Source organism: Lissotriton helveticus, chromosome 2_1 (genome assembly GCF_964261635.1).
Source record: "Lissotriton helveticus chromosome 2_1, aLisHel1.1, whole genome shotgun sequence".
Classification (NCBI taxonomy): Eukaryota; Metazoa; Chordata; class Amphibia; order Caudata; family Salamandridae; genus Lissotriton; species Lissotriton helveticus.
In genome coordinates, this window is record NC_136059.1 from 1370367569 (window position 1) to 1370394990 (window position 27422).

A 27422-nucleotide genomic window follows, 5' to 3' on the forward strand; every position below is an offset into this window, starting at 1 on the left:
AGAAGGGTTCTGACTCACACTTCAGGTAAACAGAGTCCGAGCTCTCCTGACACCGACTCCCAAACCTTTCAGGCAATCTCTCATCTAGCTAAGTACAACCTACTAGGTGGAAAGGTATGTTGGAATATTCTTCAATGACACAGATTTTCTGTGTTGAATTAATCTATACCAATATGATAGATTAAGTCAAAAATATCAATATAAATGTTTGTATAGAATAATTCTATACAGAAAATTCTGTGCCATTGTATTTTGCCTTTACATGAGTTCCATGTGAATGCTTGTCCCAATTTCTACTTGATAAACATGTTCACATGGACATTAGCGTTGCTCTTGTTTTTGTTAAATTGTTGGAATAATCTTCAAGGTACCTGATAGCCGCAGAGACACAGGCTTCAGCCCAGCTCTTCTGACCTCTATTTGGATGTGGAAAGGTCTGGGCTTTGCCCGTGTGAAGCTGCAACATATCGACGCTGCACTCATCCTTGGTCTTGTTTCTCCTACAAGTCCTACCCCTAATAGGATTCTGGGGCATGAGATAGTGACTGGATTCTGACTACTCCAATCCATGACTTGTTGGCCTTCAGAAGACATCCATGATGGAACTCGACCCCAAGCCTGGCTACACCAGTTGATAGAACTGTACTGGATGAGCAGGCCAGGGGAGGCCGATAGTGCTGGGCAGCAGCAGCATAGCTGAGTTCCAGAAAGGAGGAGAGGGCTTGAAGTTAGGACTCTCATGGTGGAAGAGAAAGATTGAGACCTATTGGTTTATCCCATAGATTCACAACCATAGAGCCTAGTTTGCTTCTGGATGAACTGGACTCAGTGCTTCACTGGTGGCCTAACATCACCCTCACAGGCTAGGCTCCTATCTTTTCTGGAGAGACACTACATAGTATTCATATAGTAGCATTACAGTGCCTATAGAGGCAGGGCTTCTCTTCCTCCTGGGAGGACTCTACCAAGTTTCCAGATTGCTTAAAAGTGCCTCCGGAGGATGGGTTACTGTTCCTCCTGAGTCAAATCCACTATGGTTACTGCTGGCTTAACAGTGCCGCTTAGGTTTTCGGGCCTCTATTGCTTCTAAATGTTTTTCATGTCTCATTTTACTTGTCACTTAGGGCCATATTTAGGCAACGTGGTGCAAGAGCAAAACAGACCTTAAGTCATATTTTTAAAGCCACGCAAAGCCACTTTCTGTGGCGGCTTTGAGTGACTCCAAAAATATGGAGTAACACAACGCAGCACAAATCGCTGCATTGCGTTACTCTGCCCTGGGTAGACGTTCCATGGGTGTTGTGTGGGTGTTCCTACACAATTCCCATTGTTTTTGATGCATTTCCACATTTACAAGACCTTGTAAACCTGGAAATGCGCCCAAAAGACATACCTCCCTGGGAGAGGCGTAACGGGGAGAAATAACTTTATTTCTCCTTGTTTCTGCCTCTTTGTATGTGTGCTGCATTCTGAAAATGCCTCTCTGGGTTGTTTTTGTGCATGAAGGTGCCCCTTCCCGAACATAAACACTCCTGCCTACAACACAGGCACCAAGGGTTCCTCTGCATTGGCGCTAGCCTGCCAAAACGCTGCATTCCTGCCCTTTCTCTGTGGCGCAGGACAGCACAGCTCGGTGACTGCCTGTGCTGCCTCATGCCACAAAACTCATAAATATGGCCCCTAGTAATTGCAGTAGTTGAGTTCTAATTGCACGTGTAGACGCCCACCCTAAACCTCACCTGGGAGAAGTTTTTTTCCTATCCAGAAATGCAAGTGTTGGAACACGCTCTCATACACAAAAATGATAATCTAAAGCCACCTTTGAATTCAGAATAACAACAAAGATTTTGATACGCCTAGAATCTGACATGGTTAACCTCAAGTTTATAAACGGTACTTACACCTCACACTTACTTAACACTTCACTTCATGGTTAAAACGCTGCTACACATCATAGAGCTAATTCTGGACCACACTCTGCGAATCTCACTCACAGTACCAAAACTCAAAAGTCATAGATAATGCTAACAATGACGTGTTCTTCACCCATGCAACGGAAGATTGACTAACTAACTTCTTGAGTACTTGGAGAGCGAAGTTTGGTGCCCCGAAAAAAGGTAGGAAAAGATCATAAAATGCCACAATAGAAGGCCGTACTATTATGACCCTCACTTATAGTCCAGAATTGTAACAGGAGTTACCAACCTAATCAGGAAATAAAAGTAAAACGGACAACGGCAGCTCCTCACCTTTTACTTCTAGACATTTCACTAGCTAGAACCAGGTAAAAAAAGCTTGTTAATTAGGGGAAACTATGCAGGGATTTGTCTGGAAACCCCGATTCCCGCTGTAATTCCCCATTTCTCATGAGCAAATATGAAAGGGCCCAGAATTCCTACATCCCAGTGGCACCAATATCCTTGGTAATAGTGATACTGGAGTCCTGCCCCATTCGGATTCAGACCCTGTATGAGGTATGCCAGAGTGCCATTTACGCATGTCCGCATCCCAACAATCATTTATTTCCACCCCCAACCACCTTTCATGCATCACCTCGCTGCTCCGTGAACACCGCTCAGGGTAGGTATTACCTGCATCTGTGCCCTTTCAACGCCCTCTTTACAAAGAGAAACGCAAATTGCAAATTCTGTGCAAAGGCTTTTGGGGCATATTTACAAGCCCCTTGCGCCACTTTTGCGTCATTTTTAACCTGGGAAAAATGACGGGAAAGTGGCGCAAGGGGCTTGTAAATCTGCCCTTTGTGTCAGCCTGGTAGTGATCTTCGGCAAACCTGCTGATACCAGGCTCCTCATTGGTCTGTTAAAAGATGTTCATAACATTCACTCCATGGGGCCATTGTCACCAACATGCCAATCTATCTGCTTTGGTGGGTGGGGTGAATGCAACGTCCGGTTTGCCAGCCACACTAACTGTACGAATCTAAGTTGAGCTCTAGGAAGGGCATGGTAAAACATTTAAAGGCAACATTTAATGTAGCACATTTTGTTAATGTAAGTGTATTTGAGCGACACCTGGTAGCCTAAATTGCCTAAAGGATTAGGTCATAACATCGAACTGAAAATCAAATTAGAATTAGTAAGCAGCATTTGAGCCAGTGGGTGAACGAGCAAAATATGATATTTGTGTAACAGAACATAACACAAACTAGTACAACACAACAGTCTACATGGGCTAAATAAGAAATCAGCAGCGGGAAGCTTAGTTCTCAAACTATTAGACTGTATCACCTACATTATCAAAGTCCTGCGTGCCAACCAGAGACATGGGATTTTAGCGACTTTTTATGTTTTGTCTCGTTTGAACTAATATAACAGGGCAGTATAGGACTGACGCTATATTATGTTAAATTATGTGGATTGTACTCTAAAATTCACGTTTTCAATATTTTAAACGTGCATGTGCAACTTGCATTATTTTATTAACACGATATATTGACGTTCCTACAGTTAAAATAGTTTCACAGATTTTCACAAACCACTGATTGATTGAAAGTAGTATATCTCTAATTCCAAAGGCATCTTTTGAAAGTAATTTTATTCTGGGTTAGACTGCGAGATCCTCTTACCTCTTTCCTTAGAAGTGGAGCTCCCTGGTTTGATGATTCTTCATCAGCTCGGACCTCACAGGAGGCACCTGTGGGGACCGCCATCTTCCTGTGGGAAATCCCTGATGCCCTACGATGTGTGCTCACTAAAAGTTATACTCGATCTTGGTTGCTATGGGCCGGGGATCTAAGCTGTGACATCATGTAGGCGCTGACATCACAATGCTGGCCAGTTCAGAACCTAGGATCACTGAGTGTTCTGACGCAGGTGACATCTCTTGCACAAGTGGATGTTCGAAATGCAGCATAATATTCTTAGTCCGAGTGTAACATTTCCCTGCGTCTGCCTATAGGATACTTAGGCTCTTGTTATAGGGGGCCTGTAAATTACGATATGTAGGGAAACTCCTGTTAACGCACCCATCGATTATGAGTTTGGCTTATTTTACCACATAGGGTAAGTGCCGGATGCAATAAAAACTGCATCCCAAGATAAAATTCGGCGCATCAAACCTGCTGGTATTGATCGGAGGAAAATGCCTGGTTAATACCAACACATGTTAATTTTCGTGCGGTAAAATTCAAAATCTGCATGTTATTCTCCTTTTTAGAGGGAACCCTCCTAATAAGTGCTATTTATCACACAAGATAAACATACCCAATGGCATATGAGTTTTGCATTTGGCATTACTCCAGTTTTATACCAGATACGCATAAAATTCTATCTCCCATTAATGTTTGGCCGGTCACACTTCTGAAATTTAAAGGGAGAACAACCCAGCACAGCGTTGATAACGTGGAAAAATCTATCGCCGATTTCACATCGCCTGTTAGCAGCGTATTCGCAACGCTAAAGCCAACAGGCGATGTGAAATCGTCGGTAGGTCGCATTAGTGCGTGAAAACAAGCGCTGTTTTCACACGCTAATGTGTGAATTGATAATATGGGGAGGTGGATTCAGCTTTATGATCCACCCCCTCATGTTAGCAATGCCTAACACGTACTAAAAGCAGGCGTTGGGAGACCTGCGATAGACGCGTTTATCGCAGGTCTCCTTCTCCCAAGGCCTGCCTTGTGAATAAGGCAATCCCACCTCCAACCACATTTTACATGTGGTTGGATGTGGGAACGCCCACCCTACATCTCATTAGCGTTATTCATCGCCCCCAGCGTGGGGGCGATGAACGACGCATGAAATGCGTCGCTAACCGGAGTTAGTAACGCATTGATAATAGGGCGATAATTAATTCATGCGTTAGCAACCGGAAAAGGTCGCTAACACATGAATTAAGGCCCTTGATTATATGCCCAACGTCCGGTCATTATCGCTGATTTTGCTGACCTAAGGCCCGAAATCTGCATGTTATGGCCCATTTCAATGCAAAAACACGCATCCAATAAATTACGAACACCTCTGTGTTAGATTTCATAGATGCTATAAGCAGGGCCGGCACTAGGCATGGGCAGTGTGGGCAGCTGCCCAGGGCCTTGCTCTTAGCTAAAAAACAGAGGACCCGCTTCACTGTGAAAGGCCACATTTTCACAGTTAGCCCAACTGCTCCTTCAGGGCCCCCTGTTCCACACAATCACATTACAAATGTGAGATGGCTTGATCTTGCTGGTCAGGGCGTGGTGGCATTCCTGGGGTGGCAAGGGAGGGGAAACTGGCAAACAGAATGAGTCCGGTTCAGCAGCTAGGCCAGCAATTATGTTGGCTCACAGTGTCAGGGGTGGGGCAGCGCCTCTGTTAAGTACCTGCCATTCTAGGTGCCCTTTCGGCATTTTGTTTCTAGGCGACAGAAGGCCCTTTTGTTTCCAGGACCAGCTGGAAACAGGTAAGGAGATGTGGGTAAGGGAAAGAGGGAGCAGCCAGATCAACTGGCTTTTGTCACCTTTGCATCACTAATAGCAAAGATTTTTCTGATAAGAATGCACATTTAAAATGTATGTAGAACTGCCGGTGGTAGGGCAGCATTGTGCAAAATTCCTCGCTACTCCGTCTCAAGTCCCAGGGGAGGTGCCCCCCCTTTCCTGGGCCTCGAAGCGCTGGAGGAAGCTGCAAGGTTCAGGTGTGGGGCCCCCTTCCCTGGGCCTTGTAGCCATTACTCCCTCTTTCCTCTACTTTCGATTATTTGATCCTCTGTGAAGTGGATCCAAAAAAGAAAAACACTTTTGCTGGAAGTGTCTTTTTTGGACATTTTTCTATTCCAAAGTGCAGCCTCGGGACAGCGATAAATAAAAGGTTCAAAATGTGAAAATAACGAAATAAAGCAAGACAGAGTGGGTCATAAAGTGGCCAGATTGATTTTATTCACACCCAAACACATCAGCACTACTTAACAGAGTTTGCCAGTGAAGCGCTACTTTTGATTTCTCGTCTTCCTGTGAACTACATTGTTTTCCCCCGGGTGGGCACCATTCCTGGATGTACTTCAATACCTGGTTGGTGAGTGGATTGGAAAATAAAATGCGTACCACGGCTCTGTGTCACAGATGTGGTCTTTTTAAACCACACTGCTTATGTTTTGTAAGGATATAAGTAATGGACATTGAAAAGGGTCCTTTCCAGGCCCTTTAGTCATGCCCTTAACTTTTCAGGCAAAAGCACTTACTGATATTGTTCTGAACAAGTGGAAAAACTCTAAAGAAGTCTCATTTAGGATGTGGCAAGAATGGTTATTCTTCCTTAGAGGAGCAGACAACGTCGCACTCAACGCCTCTCCCTGGCGTAAATCACACAGCAAATTGTGGAAGTCTCTTGATGCCTTTTCTTTCTCATATGATCCTCCGTGACGGTAGACTCAATTCCTCATAATGAATTACTTATAGAAGGCTATATTCGCGATGACACCTCTGTACTGTATTGTATTTTCCACTATTGCAACTATGAAATCTGTTTTGCTTGATATACCTGGACCATGTAGTAGTCTTATTACTATCCATGCGATGGCTATGTTTGGATATCCCCTACAGCTTCACTGCGCTCAATATGGCACAGCACTTGACTAACTTGTTGTTTCTTGTTGTGTTCTATTTTGTTGTTTTTCTATTTGTTGCTATTTACTTTGTATTTCTTATTATTTGTCAGCAATCTCATTCTCGCATTACTGTGTTACCATTATTACTCGTTCATTTCTTGAAAATTTAAGAAAAACGATTTGGAAAGAGAAAAAAGCACTTATAATCTGAATAATAAGTGCAAAGGCATTCAGGTAACCATGTTGCTCCTTCAGACATTTCACAAGGGGTACCTAATCTTGCATTCCCTTGAGTGTTTGCTTTTTCCAGGATGTTGTTACAATTTTATTTTTAGGCAGTATATTACTCTTGTCTAGTGTGTAATTTGAACTGAGTCGCATCCAAGTATATATAGTGAGGCAAAATTGGGTTGTAGTTGAAGGCAGTGCAAGTTTCTCTAAGTGGGGCAGTATGGTGTTCAGTGGGGGAGTGGATGTGGCTCTGTTGTCAGAACTGACACATTTGGGAGTTGGGAACCAGGTTCAGCCTTCATGAGCAGTCCACCAGACCACTTTCCTGAGGAAGCACATTGCCGTGCTAGACCTTAGAAGGCCCTACAAGACTATAGAAGCCCTGGTGTCTTAGCACCAGCAGGTGGACCCTATTGGAGGCAAGTGTGGGTTAACTTTGAAGGCCTGTCCACCACAATCCATATTGAAGTTCACCTCCAGTCTTGCGGGAAGGCCTATGAAGCAGCAAACCTTAGAGCAACAGTGACTTTGTCACTGAGGTCACAGAACACTTGAGCAGGGAGGCTCTAGGGCGGTGTAACTGGTGAGATCGCACAGAGCGCTGACTTCGGGTAGGAGTGTCATGTTTGCAAGTATACTATGTTTTTAAAAGCACTTGCTGCCTCCTTCCTGGCCTCCAGCAATTTTCGGTAACAATAAAAATGTCATGATAACTCAGGTGATTAATGTTCTTGTTAGAGAGAGATGGAGTTTTGTCAAGTGGAAGTTTTGACTCGTGAGAAGGTAGTGCAGAGGGTTAATCTGTTTGCTGCAAAGAACACGTACCATGCAGATCACAAAGTGTGCATATTGTAACTAGGTCAGTGGGTTACCGCTTTTGTCAGTGCAAGAACAGTGAGCTATTAACTGTCATATTAGAGCTGCATGCAAACTGCAAGGTATAAATTGGAGCATTATGGTTTTTCCCCCAGTCTTTGACTATCCTAAAGTTGCAAAAAGGGTTTATTTGAATATAAATCAATTCTGGTTATTAAAAAGAACCCCCAGCCATGATATTACGTTCTAAATTCATAGTTTGTGTTTCTCCAGCCCAATCACTATTAAATTATACTGCCTACTAGTATGATTGTCATGTGATGACTCCTACACCTTGTAGTCATTTGTCTTATGTAACATTTCCTATACAGTGATTTATATATGTATAATTGATTGTCTCTGTGTAATGTTTGTGATATACAGTGATCAGACACCCTACACTAGTATCAGTGGTGCTGTAGATCAAATTTAATGCATCTGAGTGAGAATGTGGTTATGGAGACCTGAGGGGCACTGTTTAGGGCAGTGTTCTTCAATCTGTGGGGCGCGCACTCCACTTCAATCTCACCTTTGTTCCCTGTGTCCCTCCGTCCCTGCAAGTCTTCTTGGAGGATTTTGGTATATAGAAGGGGGAGGGAGGGGAGATCGATGGGGCAGGAGGTGCCAGTTCTTTTGTCATGTTAACTTTCCCAGGAGGGGGTTAATTCACCGAGCTGAAATGCTTCAGCTGCAGTGGGAGGCAAGGGGTCTCCTCTGCTAAAACCGAAAGCGTGTCTGTTGGTTTGCTTTCGGTTTTAGCAGAGGAGAACCATCGCCTCCCACTGCAGCTGAAGCATTTCAGCTTGGTGAATTAACCCCCTCCTGGGAGAGTTAGCTCTTCCCAGAACGACAAAGTTTCCAGAGTTCGAGTCTCGGCAAAGAAGCTGAACATCCTGTGATTCTGGGCAAATCACTTAATCTCCCCGTGCCTAACAAAACAAAACATGAGGGAACGCAGCAATATCATTAAAAAAAATAAACTTTAGTTCTTGCTAGATTTGGGAAGTGCGGAAATTGAAGTGTTAGTCTGACGAAGGCATCCAGGACGGTTTCTAAAAATGAAAGCAAAGCACTGGTGCGATTCCTGCTATCTGGCCATAAATACTCTGAAAAGACCCAGATGGCAACACATGAAGTGCCGCCATTAGTTTCCCATGTGTAATGTGCACATCAGGATTGCGTTTCTGCTATGGAAATTTTTCTAGATAAATAAAATTAATTTCCACCATGCTTGCTCATGATTGCAGGAGGTCAACTAAAATGCATCCAGAGGAGGACTAGGCGTGGAACCTGGAATTTTGATTTTTGTAGGATTCTGTGTGCACTCTTTTAGGATTTTATGCTTCGGCAAAAATGCAAAAATCTAGACAAATTGTATATGTAATTCCTCAATCCGTATATTTATGTATTTTGTGTAACGGGGGGCCTATAGAATATTTTCTGTCTTTGAAAAACATCTAAGGTATTACATACTATGTCTGTTAAAGGCCTACGTTATTGTCAAGGTACTTTCCTTCTGAGGCATCTATGACAATGTCTATAAGAGATAGCCCTCTAGTTAAGCAACGTGGCTTGTTACAAGTTACTGCCTCTCTCATTATTTCCTTTGGTCCATGTTTCATGGAGGAGAAACCATTCACTGCTACCAAGAGTAGATGAGTATGCCCACTTCTACCTAGAGTAGATGGGTGTGTCCACCTCTACCGAGAGAACATGAGTATGTCCACTTCTACCTAGAGTGGATGAGTATGTCCACTTCTACCTAGAGTATATGGGTGTGTCCACCTGTACCTAGAGTAGATGAGTTTGTCCCCTTCTACCTAGAGTAGATGGGTGTGTCCACTTCTAACTAGAGTAGATGGATGTCTCCACTGCTACCTAGAGTAGATGGGTGTGTCCACCTCTACCTAGAGTAGATGAGTATGTCCACTTCGACCTAGAGTAGATGGGTGTGTCCACTTCTAAATAGAGTAGATGGATGTCTCCACTGCTACCTAGAGTAGATGAGTGTTTCCGCTTCTACCTAGAGTTGATGAGTGTGTGCACTGCTAGCTAGAGTAGATGAGTATGTCCATTGCTACATAGAGTAGATCAGTGTTTCCACCGTTACCTAGAGTAGATGGGTATCTCCACTGTTCCCTAGAGTAGGTGGGTAGAACCACTGATACCTAGGAAAGATGTAGATAAGTGTGGCTACTGCTACCTAGAGTAGATAAGTGTGGCCACTGCTACCTAGAGTAGGTAAGTGTGCCCACTGCTACCTAGAAAAGATGTGAGTTTCCACTTCCACCTCTACCTAGAGTAGATTAGTATGTCCACTTCTAACTAGAGTAGATGAGTATGCCCACTTCTAACTAGAATAAATGGGTGTGTCCACCTCTGCCTAGAGTAGATGAGTGTCTCTGCTTCTACCTAGAGCAGATGAGTGTGTGCACTGCTACCTAGAATAGATTTGCACACATTTTATCATGAAAAGTGGTGTTTTGAGCTGTGTAATAAGCCTCTGTCATTTCACCACACCCACTCACTCACTCACAAACCTGCAGTTTACTAAACACTCTTATTGTATTGAATGTTATTCGCTGAATATGCCCGGAATGTGCGCGTGGCGGTCGAGTCCAGAAATTTCTGTCAGGTGGTGGGGGGGCCCAACATCTAAAAAAATTCAGCTGAGGGGCTCAACCTACAAAAGTTTAAAGAACTCTGGTTTAGGGAATCCGTGGCAGAGGGAGTCATTGGGGAGCTGTGAGAAGGTGGCTCTATATATACTGGACAATAAGGCAGTACAGTGTGTATACAGTATAGAGTCCACAAACCCCAAAGGTTTAACAGAGGTTAAAGTCAGAACTGACCTTACTCTCCAAAGTGGTAGTTTGGTCGAGCAGTAAGGCAGTAGCAGAGGACAGTGTAAAGCATTTGTTGTACACACTCAGTCAGCAAAAGGTTTCATACACTCAAGAACTGAACTCCAGGTCAATTGTTATTATATCCTTAGATATAGCTGTTTTATTTTTAGAACCAACAGTTATAAAAATATACTTTTCGAGATACGAGTACTCTCAGGTAAATACTTTGCAGAGCAGCGTCAAGTTTGTACACACAATAATCACAGGTTAGCTAATAGCAATACAGTTCTGAAACACACTCTAGCATTGAGCTCAATGGGTTTTCATAGGAAAGTACAGTTGATTACTTTATGGATTACTTTGGTAGTTCCATGACTAGATCTTGGATTCAGTCCTGGGGTCTAAGCTGAAACCAGATTAGCAAAAACGTTTTAGTTACAGTGATGATTTTTCCTGAATATAAAGCTGTTTTAAAAGTTCACACTTAGAAACTTTTCGAGGTGATTCTCGCAATGTTATTCAATGGGAGGAAATTCAGGTTACAGGTAAAGTACGATCGCGTTACTTTTGTAACCCAGCACTAGTCTCCTAGGGCCAACACTGGGGGCTTAACTCAAAACAGGTAGGTAATTGCGTTTCAGTATGTCGTACGATTTTTAAAGAATATTTGCAGTTTTCAAAAGTAGACACTTAGAAGGAATTTCATAGAAAAGCAGACAATGGGTTCCTCTGGAGAAAATACAGGTTACTAGTAACCCCGCTAGGGATTACTTTTGCGGTTCAGTACTGGGCTGAAAGGTACAGTACTGGCTTCTCTCCTGTTCACATGTGAGTATTTTCGAATTCGGACTTTGGCTGATTTTATAGGAATATTTTCAGTTTTCAAAACTTCATACTTAGAAAATTTTCGAGTCAAAAATGGGTCAATGTTATCCAATGGCAGGTAAGTGAATTACCGCGTTTCCAGGTGAGTACTTGGTTGGTGAAGTTAGGGTTCTGGGCATAGACTCAGGGGCCCCCCAGGGTCAGGTGAGTACAGTTAGTTCAGTCCCAGCGGCGCAGGGGCGGCCGGGTGCAGAGGTAGGTAGGCCCAATGTTATCCAATGGGGGAAAGGGGGCCTTCGGTTGGTGGCTGCTGGCTAGCAGGCCACGCGGCTCTGGGAACTGGGCTCCTGGTCACTTGCTCTGGGCAAGGCGGAAAGTAGGATAGGGTAAAGAGGTCACACCCAGCGGCACTCGGGTGGCAGGGTGCAGGGTGCTTTTGAGCCGTCGGGCGCTCAATGTTATCCAATGAGGATCTTGAAAAAGGAACAAAGGCTGCAGGCTCATGGACGGTGACTCTCCAGGGGCGAACAGCACTTCGAGAGGTAAGTTGGGATGTGGGAGCACAGGAAGGTACCCCAAAGGGAGGCACAGGAGGCTGTAGGGTGCCGGGTGCAGGGGTGTCTTTGGGTGTCGGAAAAGCTTACCCTCGGCTGGTCGCGGTTGGGGTGGCCCCTAGTTCTGAGTCTGCAGGCATCAGCTGGTTCATTGAGGAGGGTCTTTGGGCACTGGACTTTGGGTCCCAGTCATCGGAGGGACGTCCTCGTGGTCTTGGTTTGGGTTGGCCCGGCCCGGGCTCGGCTGGTGCAGAGTGGGCTGGTCCGGAGCTTCCTGGCGGGCACCAGGTGGGTTGTTGCAGCAGAGCCTCTGCTGATGGGAGTCCCAATCGTCGAGGGGGTCAAGGCAGGCAGGTCCTCTGGGTGTCCCAAGGTTGCTGTCCGCGGAGGTCGCCGGGTTTAGGCAGGAGCAGGTTCCAGGATCAACAGGCCGGTAGGGCTGGGGCCAAGCCAGTTGTTGTTGTCCTGTTGTTAGCAGCTGCACGGCGGGTCTTCTTCTTCTTGATCTTCTTTCTTCTTTTTGATATCGGGATCTGAGGAAGGAAAGTTCACGGAGCCCCTAAATACTGAATTTAGGGGCGTTACAGGTAGGGCAAGGGCAGGGACCAATGGGTCCCTGTCCTGAGGTGAGTACACCCCCTAGCCTGCTCCTCTTCTGTGGGAGGGGGGCAGGAGCCTAGCTGGGATTGGGCAGGACTCCCCATCTACAAGATGGCCGGGGTCCGGGATCGGTCGTGCTTCACCTCGCCTCCTCCACCTGAGGGGTGGAGTTGGCACAGGTTGGCACACCCCCCTTTCTGACATAGTTTTTCCCGCCAGTCTTCCCGCCAGGGTGGGGGGGCTGGTTGCTGGGTACAGCAAATGGTCTGGAGAAGCTCTCAGAGGCGGTATGCCTTTGAAGCTTCCCCCTGTCCAGCCTGGGGGAGGAGACATATCACCTCGCCCAGGATGTGCATTGTTGCAGGCCCAGGAGAGCGGGGGCTCTCCACCCAGGGGTCCAGCAACATGTCTGCTGTGTGGCAGCCTCTGCAGCCACTCAGCCCAGACGTGGATTGTAGGTTCGGGTTTTGGAGGGCATCTCTAGGATGCCCTCCCGTGCATTTTACATTAAATCCCACACTGGCATCAGTGCGGGTTTAATGTGCTGAGAAGTTTGGTACCAAACCTGTCAGTCTTCAGTGTAGCCATTATGGTGCTGTGGAGTTCGTAATGACGACCTCCCAGCACCATATACTCTTAAATTGCATCACTGCATTTACAGTGCCCAGGAATGGCCCTGTATACTGTAGGGGCACAGGGCTCATACCCCGGTGCCCTCACCTCTGGCATAGGGCACCCAGCTAGAGGGGTGACTGAAGTATGCCAGAGCAGTGGGTTCTGTGGGCATGGCACACAGAGATGTGTGCCATGTCGACTCTTGCTTTAGTTCTGTACTTATGCACTCTGCCTGCAAAGGCAGTGTGTGGCTGCCAGGCTACAGGGTCCCTGGGGGTGGCACAATAAGTGCTGCAGCCCCCAGAGGTCTTCTCTGGTCACAATGCCCTGGGTACCTAGGGTACCATTTACTAGGGGCTAACAGGGGGCCAGAGATGCCAATCGGGTGTTTTGTTTCAGCATAGCTTTTCTTTGTAGGGAAGGAACACACGCCCTGGGAACCTGGTTGGCAGGGACCCAGGGCACACTCAGTCCAAGTACATCAGCAGTTCAGAAAAAAGTGGGGGCATACCAAGGCAAGAAAGATGGCACTTTCTCACAGGAGCGAACAAAGCAGAGAGAAAGGGTATTTTAGCGAGAATACCCCTGGTCCCCTTAGAAAAGTATAGTCAAAACACTGGGGTGGGTACACCCTGGAGACATGGCAATGTCTCTGACATCAGACAAAATGGTGCACACAAGGAAAGGAAAAAAATCTCCTTTTTTAAGAAGACCCCTCACTCACCAACCTAGTTGGTGACATGCTTCATCATTGGGGTCCCACTCAAACAGCCGAGTGCCGTTCGGGTGTGCTGCGACACCTGATTACAGTGGAGCGGGTATTTTTTGATTGAGTGAAAAAAGGGTGAGTGAATTAAAAGTTGGCCAAGTTTAACTCCTTGAGAGGAAATATTTATTCTGGAGCAACTGGACAATATTAAAAAAGACTCTAGCGATACCGTATTAGGTGCAGTTGACCTTCGGTATCTATATATAGAAAAAAGTGAGTTAAAAGCGGTCTATATGTTTCAACCTCAAGGAGGAAGATTCCAGGTTTTCGTCAGGACCAGTGAAAGAGACCAGGGAAGTCTACACACGCTAAGGTGTACCCTACCCTTGGTCTCTGCGAATCCCAAACGTCTACTTACAGTTAGGTGTTCCCTTTCTCAATTGAGTGCAAAAGAACGATGGATTTAACCCAGATCTTTTGACTTGGGGAAAATGTTAGCATTTTCAGCATTTGATCCATCATTTGTTTGCTGTAATACTTATAGCCAGGCTGGTCCTAGAACTTCTGGGGCCCCGGTCGAGAGGGAAGATGTGAGGCCCCTCTAATTTGCATGTAACATCACAGAAAGTGACATTGCAGGACTATTGATCTTATTTGGCGTCACTGAAGAGACCTAATGTGGATATCAGTAACTAAGACAGAAAGATACAAGTTAAACTGGTCCTAGGATGCTTGTTTCCAGTCCAGGGAGGACCTGGCTTGGCAGTTTGGGCTGGACTGTTCCTATGAGGCACAGGGTCAAGACTGATTTGCATATGGCTGGCTTCAAAGTGGAATGGCATGGTGAACAAAAAAATGATGGATTTAGGCCCAGATCTCTGTACTAAAGTGCCTTAACCGGTTCGGTGCCATGGACGTACGGTTACGTCCATGGTTGGAGCGCTGGTGTGCCGTGGACGAACCGTTACATCCAGGGGACACCAACGCATAATACCTCTGCTGAAAACAGCAGAGGGATTTGTTTTTTTCTTTTTTTTTTGCCTTTCAAGGCATTTTTCTTTTCAATATAATGACGATCGCGCACATGGCACGCTGACGTTATAATTACGGTGAAACTGAAATGATCCGATCAACTCGTTTCAGTTTCGGTGCTTTAGTGTTCGTGGGGCTGTCTAAGCCCCCCAGCACTGAATGACACGGGAGAGGTATCGTTGGAAATGAAAGAATCTCCCCTTTCCAATTGTACACCTCCCTAGTGGATCCCTGCTTGGGGATCGCCGCAGGAGGGCGATCCCTAAGCAGGGATTCACCCACTAGACACCAGGGAGGAGGGAGCAGCCCCTTGGGCAAGGGCTTTTGCTCTCCCATTATAATTTGGGCATAGTCAGTCTTTCTGCCCCCCCTTGGGAGGCAGATGGGGGCAGTAGCCCCCAATCCTCCCCCCTGGGGGGCACAAAGACAACTAAGCACCAGGGATGTGTTTGTTTTTTAAATAAAAGAGGGGTGGGGACTGCCCACAATGGGCATACCAATGCCCCCATCCCCAACACAAAAGGGACAGTCTTTCTGCCCCCGCCCCCGGGAGGCTGCCCCCAAACCTTTCAGACACCTCCCCAACCGGCTTGGAAGGTGGCCACGAAGTACCGACGGAGAGAGCGGTGCTTCCCTCGTGTCCTGAGCCGTTGCCAGGCGGGGTGGAGCCCTTTACTTCAACTACAAGGTGACATACAACAACTGCGAGCAAAAGACGACACCTAGTGATCCAGGTGATCTTTTTCTATGTTGCAGATTGTTTGATATGTAGTCACCTTTTTAATACACTTCACACTATATTTTTGCAGTAGCTTCATTTGATATCTAGGTCCTGATGAAAGCAATGGACTCTTTAGTCCCGAGATTTGCTGAAACATGTTGACCACTATTACATCTTGGTAAATATTTGTTTAAATTTACCCGTGCTATTTTTTAACATTGGTGGAGCGAGCATTAAACAGAATAAACATTTTCCTGCTCTCTCACCCAATTTTATTTTCACTGAGCACTTTTCTTCACTTGCACTGCAAATCAGTCACTCTCCTTTTTCTCACTGATGAGTGGCCTGTGACACTCTATACCATATTGGTCACCACTAGGTTCACAAGAGGTGATTACATCTCACCTTCCATCTGGAACTAGTGGTATACCTTTTATATGGTTAACAGGAATCCCAAATGATGAAGGGCCGTTCCAAGTGGTGACTGATGGGTATCTTGTTAGAGGATCACAGGGTACCGATCTATGTTTTTCTTTAATCTATGTAGGGGTTAGCACTGACTTCTCTAGTTTAATGTACCACACTTAGACTCTTTGTTTAGACCCACAGACACTTTTGTGTTTTGAATGTTACTTAGGGAATGTGTCTCTGCACGGTCTCTAAACTCCCTTAGGCCCCCCTTACCTTAGTGTTTTTTCTATCTAGGGAAACCTACCAAACCCAGACATTTCTGAAAACTAGACACCCAGGGGAGTCCAGGGATGTGTGGCTTGTGTGAATCCCCCAATCTTTTCTTACCCAGAATCTCCTGCAAACCTCAAATGTAGCTAAAAAGTCAAATTTTCCTCACAGTTCTGTGTGGCAAGGTTGTGGAATCACAGACCCGGCACAAATTTACCACCACCCAGCATTCCTCTCAGTCTCCCCATAAACATTATACCTCATTTGTGTGGGTGCCCAAAGCAGTGTCAGCCTAAAAATGTATGAATACAAACCAGCCCTTTTAGACCCACTTTGGTTCCCCCCTCAATTTTTAATTTGATAAGTGTTTAGGTTCTCTGCTTTGGCACCCACACAAGTGAGGTATCATTTATTTCAAGAGACCGAGGAAAACGCTGGATGGTGGGAAATTTGTTCCAGCGCAGTGATCCGACAAATTTTCCACACAGAAATGTCGGGAAAGTGTGAATTGTTATCTAAATTTGAGGTTTGCAGGGAATTCTGGGTAATAAAACGCTGGAATGGGTTCCCAAGCCACACCGCCATCCAAGCGCCATCCATGCAGACCACCAGCCAAGCGCTAGTCTACATACACTGCCAGCTAAGCTCAAGCCCACATACACCGCCAGAAAAATGTAGGTTCACACACAGCCAGCCAAACACCAGTAAACACAGACTGTCAGCCGAACTCCAGTTCACACACACAGAAACTTTCACTAGTGTCTTGTGGTTGTCTGCCCCTCTTAGGAGCAGATGCAGACAAAAATAAGGTGAGCAACCCTTGCCTAAGAAGCAGCTCGCTGACATGCCCATAAACATAGCTCTGGTGCCTGGTGGGCTTTCTGCCCCCCCCGGCGGGGCAGAAAGACTGTGACTATTTATTGGAGGGAGGGGTGGGGGCTTTGGTATTGTCCATTACGGGCAGCCCCCACCCCTCTTTTAGGAAGAAAAAAATCCTTGGTGTCTAGTGGGCTTTCAGCCCCCCCTCCGGGTTGGGCCAGATGGGGGTAATAATACCCATCTGCCCCCAGGGGCCGGCAGAAAGAGTGTCCCTTTTGTTTCAGGGGTTGGGGCATGGACATGCCCATTGTGGGCAGCTCCCACCCCTCTTTTATAAAAAAAAACCTATCATCCCTGGTGCCTAGTGGAAAGACTGTTGCAAATGTTTGGGAGAGGTGGGGGCAATATAGTGACCATTTAGGGTAGCCCCCACCCCTAAGTATTACAAAAACTCCCTGGTGTCCTGGGGGGCAGATCGGAGATGAAAACACCCATCTTCCCCACCAGGGGGGCAGACTGACTGTCTCTTTCACCCTTTCATTTTGGGGATGGGGGCAATGGCATGAACATTGTGGGTATCCCCACCCCTCTTTTATTTACAAAAAAAACCAACTATCATCCCTGGAGCCTAGTGGGCTTTTCCGGGAGGCAAATGGGGGTTATTGAGCCGTTACCAGGCGGGGTGGAGCCCTTTACTTCAACTACAAGGTGACATACAACAACTGCGAGCAAAAGACGACACCTAGTGATCCAGGTGATCTTTTTCTATGTTGCAGATTGTTTGATATGTAGTCACCTTTTTATTACACTTCACACTATATTTTTGCAGTAGCTTCATTTGATATCTAGGTCCTGATGGAAGCAATGGACTCTTTAGTCCCGAGATTTGCTGAAACATGTTGACCACTATTACATCTTGGTAAATATTTGTTTAAATTTACCGTTGCTATTTTTTAACATTGGTGGAGCGAGCATTAAACAGAATAAACATTTTCCTGCTCTCTCACCCAATTTTATTTTCACTGAGCACTTTTCTTCACTTGCACTGCAAACCAGTCACTCTCCTTTTTCCCACTGATGAGTGGCCTGTGACACTCTATACCATATTGGTCACCACTAGGTTCACAAGAGGTGATTACATCTCACCTTCCATCTGGAACCAGTGGTGTACCTTTTATATGGTTAACAGGAATCCCAAATGATGAAGGGCGGTTCCGAGTGGTGACTGATGGGTATCTTGTTAGAGGATCACAGGGTACCGTCTGTGTTTTTCTTTAATCTATGTAGAGGTTAGCACTGACTTCTCTAGTTTAATGTACCACACTTAGACTCCTTGTTTAGACCCACAGACACTTTTGTGTTTTGAAGGTTTCCCTAGATGTCAGCCAAGCCCAGACCAAAAACGCAGGTGCCCCCTATCTATAACAAAACAACCTGTTTTTGCAAGGGAGGCACCTGCGTTTTTGGTTCCGGGCTCAGCAGCCATCTAGGCAAGTCTACCAAACCCAGACATTTCTGAGAAGTAGACATCCAGGGGAGTCTAGAGAAGTGTGGCTTGCATGGATCCTCAGGATGTTGGAAGAAAAGGACGCAAATTTGGCGTGGATACCTTATGTGGACAAAATGTTATGAGGGCCTAAGCACACTACCCCAAATTGTCAAAAAAGGGCGTGGTATGTGGAGGGAAGTGGTTAAGTTCTGTAAAGAGGAAACAACCTTTACAATGCAGTCATTACATCGCACTACCTTGACATAGCAGTCATTACATCGTGACATCCTTTACATCGCATGTCATTACAACACAGCCATTATATTGCATGCCACTACAACACGTCATTACAATGCATGTCACTACAACACAGGCACTACATCGCAAGTCATTACAACGCATACCGTTACAACGCATAGTACCCTTACACTATCCGACATTTACCCTACTGTTGTACTCACTGGAGTTAGAATAGTAATTTTTACCCCTACACTATCCAACACTTACCCTACTGTTGCACTCACTGGAGTTAGAATAGTAATTTTTACCACTACACTTTCCAACACTTATCCTACTGTTGCACTCACTGGAGTTACAATAGTATTTATTACCTCTACACTATCCAATACTTACCTTAAATGCAATGTAATGGTATGCATTGTAATGGTATGCGTTGTAATGGTATAATGCGATGTAATGGAATGCGTTATAAACGTAGTTTTTGAAAAAGCGATGTAATGGCATGCTATGTAAAAGAACGTGTTGAAAAGGATGTTGCGATGTAAAAACTGTGTTGTAAAGGCATGCATTGTAAATGTATGCGTTGTAACGTCATACATTCGTAATACCCATGCAAAAACATGTTAGATTAGCACGTTTGTAACCAGCGATAGATACGGTGCCAAAGTTTCAAAGATCTTACTGACGATTTCACAAGTTCTAATCACTGTTTTAAGAAGTATCTGTTCTGTCAAAATGTATTCTTGGCCGAAATCTTTTTAACTATTGATTAAAGTTTTGTGTTTTGTAAATAAATTGGATTTGCAAAGCTCGCAGTACAAACTTTTAATATAATTATACCGTGGATTTTCGGGCCAGATGTACAAAGCTTTTTTGTTGTTGCAAACTGCCTGATTCTATGAGTTGGGCAGTTTGCGACTGCAAACAAGCTTTTTACAATGGACAAAAGGCAAATTGCACTTCGGTAACTTGTTACCGAAGCTCAATTTGCATTTTCTACCAAATACCAATTCGGTCTTGGAAAGAGGCGTCCCTTCCACATACCGAATCAGAATAGTATGTATTAATGTTTTGCGACCAAATTCCGGTCACAAAACAGTAATACTTTACCTCCAGTGTAAAACTGGTGATAAACCATTCACAAAGGGAAAAGGGTTTCTCGGGGACCCCTTCCCCTATGAGAATGTTAAAAAAAAAAAAAATTAAGAGCAGGCACTGGGCCCATGCCTACTCTTAAAAAATGAAACTGTAAAGTTTCATTTTATTTTTCAAACATATCCCATTTTCCTTTAAAGAAAACGGCCTGCGTTTAACAAAAAAGATTGCCATATAAAAAATATATAAAGCCTTCATTCCCCTTTTTTTAAACTATTAACATTGCTGTACACAAGGATAACATTCCTGTCATAAAGGAGAACTGGGACGAGCCTACTACCTATCGATGGAATCTCTTGATTTTCAGTTTCTAAACCAGAGCTTAGGTGATTAATATTTAATACAAAAAGAAGTGGGACTAGGACACAACCCTGACAAACACCTCTTGCCAGATTAAAATGCTGTAAGACACCTTCATTTATTTCCAATGATTTGTCCTGTTAACTCGGTCAAAGGCCGAGCTGTGTTTCAGAAATGCTAAATGGAGTAAACCCAGCGAAACCACTATGAATGCATTCATTAATAGATCCAAATTTAGGAATATGAATCCCAAACCTCATCTAAAGTCACCCTAAATATAATTCTATGAGTACCTTACCCACAACTTTCACAAGCAAGTCTGTAAAGGAACTAATCAGAGTGAGTCCCATTTTGGGGCAATTAATGAGGGAAAAACATTAAAACAGATGCAATGGACTGAAAAAAGCCAAAGGTCACAGGGATCAAGTTTCAGGTTTATTTATTACTGCACGGCTAATTAAATCCATTACAAAGACAGCTTGATGTAGTGCCAGACACTGTTGATTGAGCAAGGATTCGCACGTAAAGCGACTTGCTTGAACTCATGAACCTCAAATAACGTTAATTAACTAATCAATATGTTTGTCTTATTAATTTGCCCCTTTTCCGACACTTTTGGGGTGTCCGAGTGAAGCTTGCTTATGTGTTTACTAATCCTAATACGCTTGCAACTTAAAATGGCTGCTGATACGCGGGAATTTCTACTGCGCATGCGTTGGTCATACCCATGTGACGTGACGTACTCGCAGTTCTGGAGGGAATCTGTTCGCATCTGCGCAGTAGAGATAAAATGGTTGTTTTGTGTTCTCACTTGCAAGAAACTTGCATTGCTGCTTTTGCTAAGCTATTCGTTCTGCAATAACCCTAATGCTATAGTTTAATATAAAGTAATGGGTATAGAGTAGAAGTTCATGGTTTACAGTGTATTCTTTTTTTCTGTGTTCTAAAACTGTTTCTTTTCCATTTCATGGTACATTACGAAATATGGCCTATTGTCCCTTGCTGCACTCCATCTTGCTTGAAACTGAGTCTGCGCGAGATCTGCGAGTCTCCACAGCAGTGACCTTTGAATTGCAGCCAGATGGTAGCCCCAGCCAAGATGCGCCTGGGAAGAAAACTCTCACCTAGTCGAAGAAGCTAAATTGTACTAAATAAAATGCAATGTATACAATGTTAAATTCACCATTGTTATGTGTAAAGCATATGTTATGAGAACCTAGAATTCAAGGGGCGGGTAAGAAATTCAAATGAGGAGCCTGTGAAAGCTCAAATTTTAGGTGGTGTGATGACCTGTCCTTTTCCTCTGCCCAATCAAAATTGGGGATCCTTACACTTGTAACATTGGGGGGTGGTATACTGACCTGGAAATAGTATAACAAGCCTAGGTTTAGCTAGAGAAATTGTCCGACTTGTCCAAATAGCTGACCTGTCCCTGACCCAACGCTCTCAATAGCTGATCGAGAACAGAGGTGCTGAGAAGCACTCTGTCAGAGGACTCACTGACCCAATCGGGGTTTTTGGGGACCTAAAGTGCTGGCGAAGCACTTTGCTGGGGAATTCGATAACCCAATCGGGGTTCTGACTGTTAGCTGCAGAGAGGGTGTAGCGCAGGCGTTGCAATTGAACTGCGGATGCTGGTCTTAACTTTGGTGGCCCGGTTCTGATCCAAATCTGGTTTTTCCTGTCCTGGTTTCCATACTGCACCTGCTGGCCTACTGGCAACTGCATTCCTTGGGATTTCTTCTGTCCTTAACTGACCCGTGGCCAGGGTTGGTCTCCACACCGTTCTAGGTAAATATAAATCTGTGAGGGAAACACACTTGCGTCTTTTTCTACCCTTCTTGAATCTTGCTAGAGTCATAACTGCACATGTTCCTTCCTCTCTCCCTCCTTATGAGACATTATTAAATCGTGATTCTTGCTATTTTTAGCATGTCCCATTTTTCTCCTATCCCTTTAGTATTGAAGATAAAGAAGTGCTCATGATAATATAGATGTTCCTTTTCTTTACCCTCCTTTAGCCGAACTAAAGTGATTGTTCTGAATTATTAGCGTGTTCCATTTTTCTTACCTTCCGTATAGCTACATGGTTACTTCATTTATCGTCATTACAAATTGAGTTCCTTTTTCCTTACCTACCTTTTGACGGTGTTTAAACTGAAATTTCTAGCATGACCCTTATTTTCCCATCCTTTAGAAACACCTTTCTAAATCAAATTCTGTGAGTCCATTATAGCATGTTCCCTGTTCTTACCTTCCCTTTAGACTTCTAAATGGTTGGCATTATATTTCTTTTGCATAGTTATATGCTCTTTATGATTCTGATTATTGATAGCTTGCTTGCTGTGAACTTTTGGCTTTCAAACCTTGATGAAGATTAGATAAATGTTTTCAAAACTTTTTGAGTCTGTGGTTATTATGAAAGAGTGCAAATGTTATAAATGTTATTTGACTGCTTATCTTTACAGCTGGCTCCCTGATCCATTGTGGTCATAGGTACCAGTGACAAGGATTGGTAAGTCAATGGTATAGGAAACAGTTAGAATTAAATTACTGGTACTAGAGTGTAGGTTACCCGATTGAGTAATTATGGTAAACTGAATACAGGGCCCAAGTGCGCATATAGTAAAAATATAGTCGGGTGACCTGCGCGCTCTATCAGTATTTTTCTGGTAGCAGAGCTATGGTTAGGGATTAGTTAACATAAGTAGGTAGGTAAACTGCTGCTAACTGTGGAAAATTAAAATTGCTGCTAAATAAGAATCGATCGATCAAATGAAAAATGTTTGAAATTTATTGAAATGTTTTGAAATATTATTTATATGCTTCTATATTGATTTATGTATTAACAAAACCCGTTTGTGATTGTTATATGTTTGTCTGGAATCCCCGGGGGCAGAATAGCGAGTGGTAAATGGAAGCCACATCGCAGTGAGGTCAGTGTCTCGAGGAAAAGTTAGTGCATGGTTGGGCAGAACTGGAAGCACTAATTAGGGTTTTCTGTAAGAATGTATGAATAACTGATAGCAAAGAGTTCGCTGGCAAAACTTCTTTTGTGATATAACCTAGTAAGGGTCTCACGGAAAGAGTAGCAGGTTCGTCTAAGCTTGATTGATAGCAAAGGGGTTCGCTGGTGAAACTTTGGCCTTACTATATATATCCCTGAGTGGATGAGTCGGAAGGAGTAGCAGGTTCTCTAATGCTTGTGTGAAGGGTAGGCAGAAGAGATCTACTCGCAGTATATGAAAAGTAAACAGAAGGGATTTACTTGCCGTGAAACAAATCTTTTCTTTGTAGACACTCAAGTACAGTGGCGAATGTTTTGCGTTGTAAATTAAACAAAGCACTTGCACTTTAAAAAGTAGAAATTGAGGTTTTTTCATTACCTTGTGAAGAAGGGAGTCAGTTGAGGAGCTGCGCTGACTTCACCCAGTGCCGCGCTGGTATTGGTCAAGACAGCGGGTGTGTTGCTGAGATAGCATTGTAAAGGAGGGGTGAGCAACAGGAGCGTGGGAACTCATTTTACGAGGAAAGCCGCGCACTCATTGGTTGAAATTATTTTGAAAGCGCATATTTGGTTGGTTGCAGAAAAATAAAAGACGCGCTAGTATTGGAAGTGATTTTGTAAACAGCGGTTTTGTGAAAATATATGTGGTACCCAGTCATCCAGAGATTCGACCTGATCCAAGATATCAAGGTTTTGTGAGAGATCAGTGGAGAACAGGTAGACCTAACATTATGTATGGAAGTAAGAGGAAAATGACACTTGTAGACAGAGTAAAGAATTATTTCAAGAAAGACAAGCCCATCAAAACTAGAGAAGGAGTTATCATTCCACCACCTAATACTCCCGCATCATTTATGTTATTCGACAGAGGCTGCCATGCTTGTGTATGGTTACAAAATTGGGTGGAATATACTAAAGATGATGGAATTTTAGCATTTCCCTTAGAAGGTACCTTTAATGGGAGAATTTTGTTTAATTTAAGGACCCGAATGAATGATTTACATCCCGGACCTAGACTGACGCAATATGAGGCCTTAGAAGAATGGGAAATAGAGGCTTTTGAGCGAGACAGACCCAGAATTGACAAAGGGTTAAGTAAATTTTATCCGAAGGTACAGAAAGAAACCCGAGAAAAAAGAATGAAACAGTGGAGACAGAACATGATGGTAGAGGGACTGTACCCTGTATTACCAGTAGAAGAGCCTATGGGAGGGAAAAGGACAGAGAAAACAAAACATTTAATGACCAGTGGTGATTCAGACGATGATTATCTGGAGGATTTGTTAATGAAGAATCCACCACCCTATAATGAGGAACCCAGATCACTAAGTACGAGAAACCCATTTCTGAAACCAAACTATAATGAGGGACCAAGTATGGCAAATCAAAGTGCCCCGAGTTATAACCCTCCTTTGATTCCACAGATAGTACATGAAACCTCCATGGAAAAGGTATTACAGGATAGAGAACGAGAGGCTTTAGATAAACAAAGAACTGAACTAATCCAGAAAATCTCCCAATTAAATACCAGTCCTGAAGCTCTGACGATCCCAGTAACTATTGGCCCAGTTGTTCCTTTGTACGGGGATAAGCAAGCTAGTGCAAAAGCTCCAATTATAACCACATCTGTAGTACAGCCGAGAAAAGAGCCCATGATAATAGACGATCGGGCAAGTGAATGTGAATCTGTGATTTCCCTAATGGATTTACCAATAAGGGAACCAGAAGGGAGTTCACAGAGAAAGAACACTCCTTTTAGTTCAAGAGAAGTTTAAATTGAGTCATCTTCTGGTACCAGAAGTGCCACGGTAGTGACTCCTGAAGAAATCGACAGATGGACCAGAGAACTAGAAAAACCAAATCCCCAGCCAAAACTATTAGATATATATAAACTGAGAATAGATTTGGAGGAGCTGATGGCTGGGAATGTGGGTTTGGACAGATTGAACACCCTTAGTGAAGAGGAATTATTATTCATTTGCAAAAGTATCACCCGAAATACTAGAGTGTACCATGAAAATCTAATGGACACTGCAGCTAGTATGGGAATTGACATTGGCAGATCTAAAGTGTTGCAAAAACCCTACAGAGCAGAGTTCTCAGATAAAGATTTGGAAAATATGAACGTGTCAGGAAAAAAGGTACAGATAAGAGAATTACTAAATTTATTACAAAAATGGGGAGATCTAGAAAAATGGAAAGCCAGGTGGGCAAAGCAAAAGGAAGAGAGTAGATCAAAACAAATGACCTCTGAATATGTTTTAAAAGAAGCAGAAAAGGTGGAAAAAGTATACCCCATGCGAGAAATGCCAGTGGAGGATATGTACATGTTCCATGGTCCCGACAGGATATTGCGTCCTTTACAAATGACTTCCCAAAATTGCGAGAAAAACCTGTAGAATGGTACAGACAGGTCGAGAGATTTGTGAAAGTTTAAAAATGCCTTCTGAAGGATTTGGATGGTTTCTTTGACATTGTAGCTCCCGTAGACTTGTGAACAGAATGTAAAATTGCTATTGATTGGCCTAGTGAAGAATTCCCTAGAGACCCAAAAACAGGGGCTCCTTCCGAGGACGTCATGCAAAAATATAATCAGGTGATGTTGTATCTGAAAGGAAAGGTGCCTGCAAAAGAGACTGATTGGACCCGAATAGATAGAACTACTCAGAATCTAGATGAAACTGTACATTCTTACTATGAACGACTGTTACAGGTGTTCAAGGCGTACAGTGGCCTGGACAATATAGAAATGAAGGCTATGACCCACATCATATATCGATTTGTGTTAGGGTTAAGGCCTGAGATTTCACAATGGATCAAAGATAATAAAATCTGCTGGCAGGCTAAGCCAATTGACGAAGTCCTTAAATATGCTAAGTACTGTGAAGATGCGCTGGAAAATAAACGAAAAGAGTTGAAAGAAAAGGTCATGTGGGCACAGGTAAAATTAGCAGAGCACCAGGAGCAGCAGTTGAGCAAAATGACTAGTAATCAGAGTCAGGTCCCCGGCAGTGGGGGAAAGCCGAGGGTAAAAATGAGCAGAGAGTGAAAACACCGAAATTTGGGAAGGAAGGGAGGATAGAAATGCAGCAACTTCACAATTTTTGTTAAATGACACATTCCTCTGTGACGATACCTACTGACGGTGCCTGGGGGGGGAGGACGAGGAGTACGTGCTTGGCGCCTCCTTGCCGGTGGACCAGTCAGGGCCATGCATTGAAGGAAAGGTTGAAGGAAATGACGTCACCTTTCTGTTGGACACTGGTGCTACCCGTTCTACTGTGAGAACAGCAGACGTTCCAAACCTACCGCTCTCGGGAGAAGCGATCCAAGTAGTGGGTGTTTCTAATAAACTAATTAGTACCCCAGTTACTGAACCTATGGAAATAAAAATAGGGAATTTTAAAGAGATGCATAGATTTGTTGTCTGTGATTCAAGTCCTGTGAACGTACTAAGACGAGATTTGTTGTGCAAAATGAACTGTACCATCTTTTGCACTCCAAATAGGGTTGAGATTCAGACCCCAGATGAAGACGGAATATACAAACTAATGTTAGCAAGACCAGATTCAGAAATTAAAAGACTTTCAATACAAGACTTTCTTGAAGAACTCCAACAGACAGTGAAACCAGAGGTATGGGATTTTACTGGAAAAGATGTAGGATTAATGGCAAATGTTGACCCAATTAAAATAGCCATAAAAGAAGATGTAGTCTACCCAAATACTCGACAGTATAAAATGAGTGCAGAAGTAAAAGCAGGGGTTGCTATAGAAATCAAATGGTTGCTAGAAGCAGGCATTTTGCAAGAAGTGTTGAGCAGTCCTTGTAACTCACCGATAATTGGCATAAAGAAACCAAGTGGTAAGTACAGGGTCGTACAGGACCTGCGCAAGGTTAATAAAATTGTTGTTCCTTGCTGTCCTGTCGTGCCAAACCCTGCAGTGATTCTATACCAAATACCGTGGAATGCTGGATGGTTTACCGTCATTGACCTATGTCATGCACTCTTTTCGATTCCATTGCATCCAGATAGCAAATTTCTTTTCTTATTTGAATTCGACAGTCATGTCTACATCTGGAATCGTGTTCCTCAGGGGTACACAGAGAGTCCTTCGATCTTTAATCAAATTCTGAAAAAATGCCTTGAAACTCTGATATTGCCCGGAAAATCAGTCCTGGTGCAATATATAGACGACC

The 27422-nt window shown here is 44.0% G+C and overlaps 1 protein-coding gene and 1 pseudogene across 1 annotated transcript in view; one reads left to right on the forward strand and one right to left on the reverse strand.

The window, feature by feature from the left end:
* LOC144820249 (phosphatidylinositol 4-kinase beta pseudogene) overlaps nucleotides 1-3670 on the reverse strand; it is a 49966-nt pseudogene extending 46296 nt beyond the window's left edge.
* The window catches only part of SLC25A51 (solute carrier family 25 member 51), a 308137-nt gene that overhangs the window by 39623 nt on the left and 241092 nt on the right, over nucleotides 1-27422 (forward strand). The window lies entirely within an intron of this gene.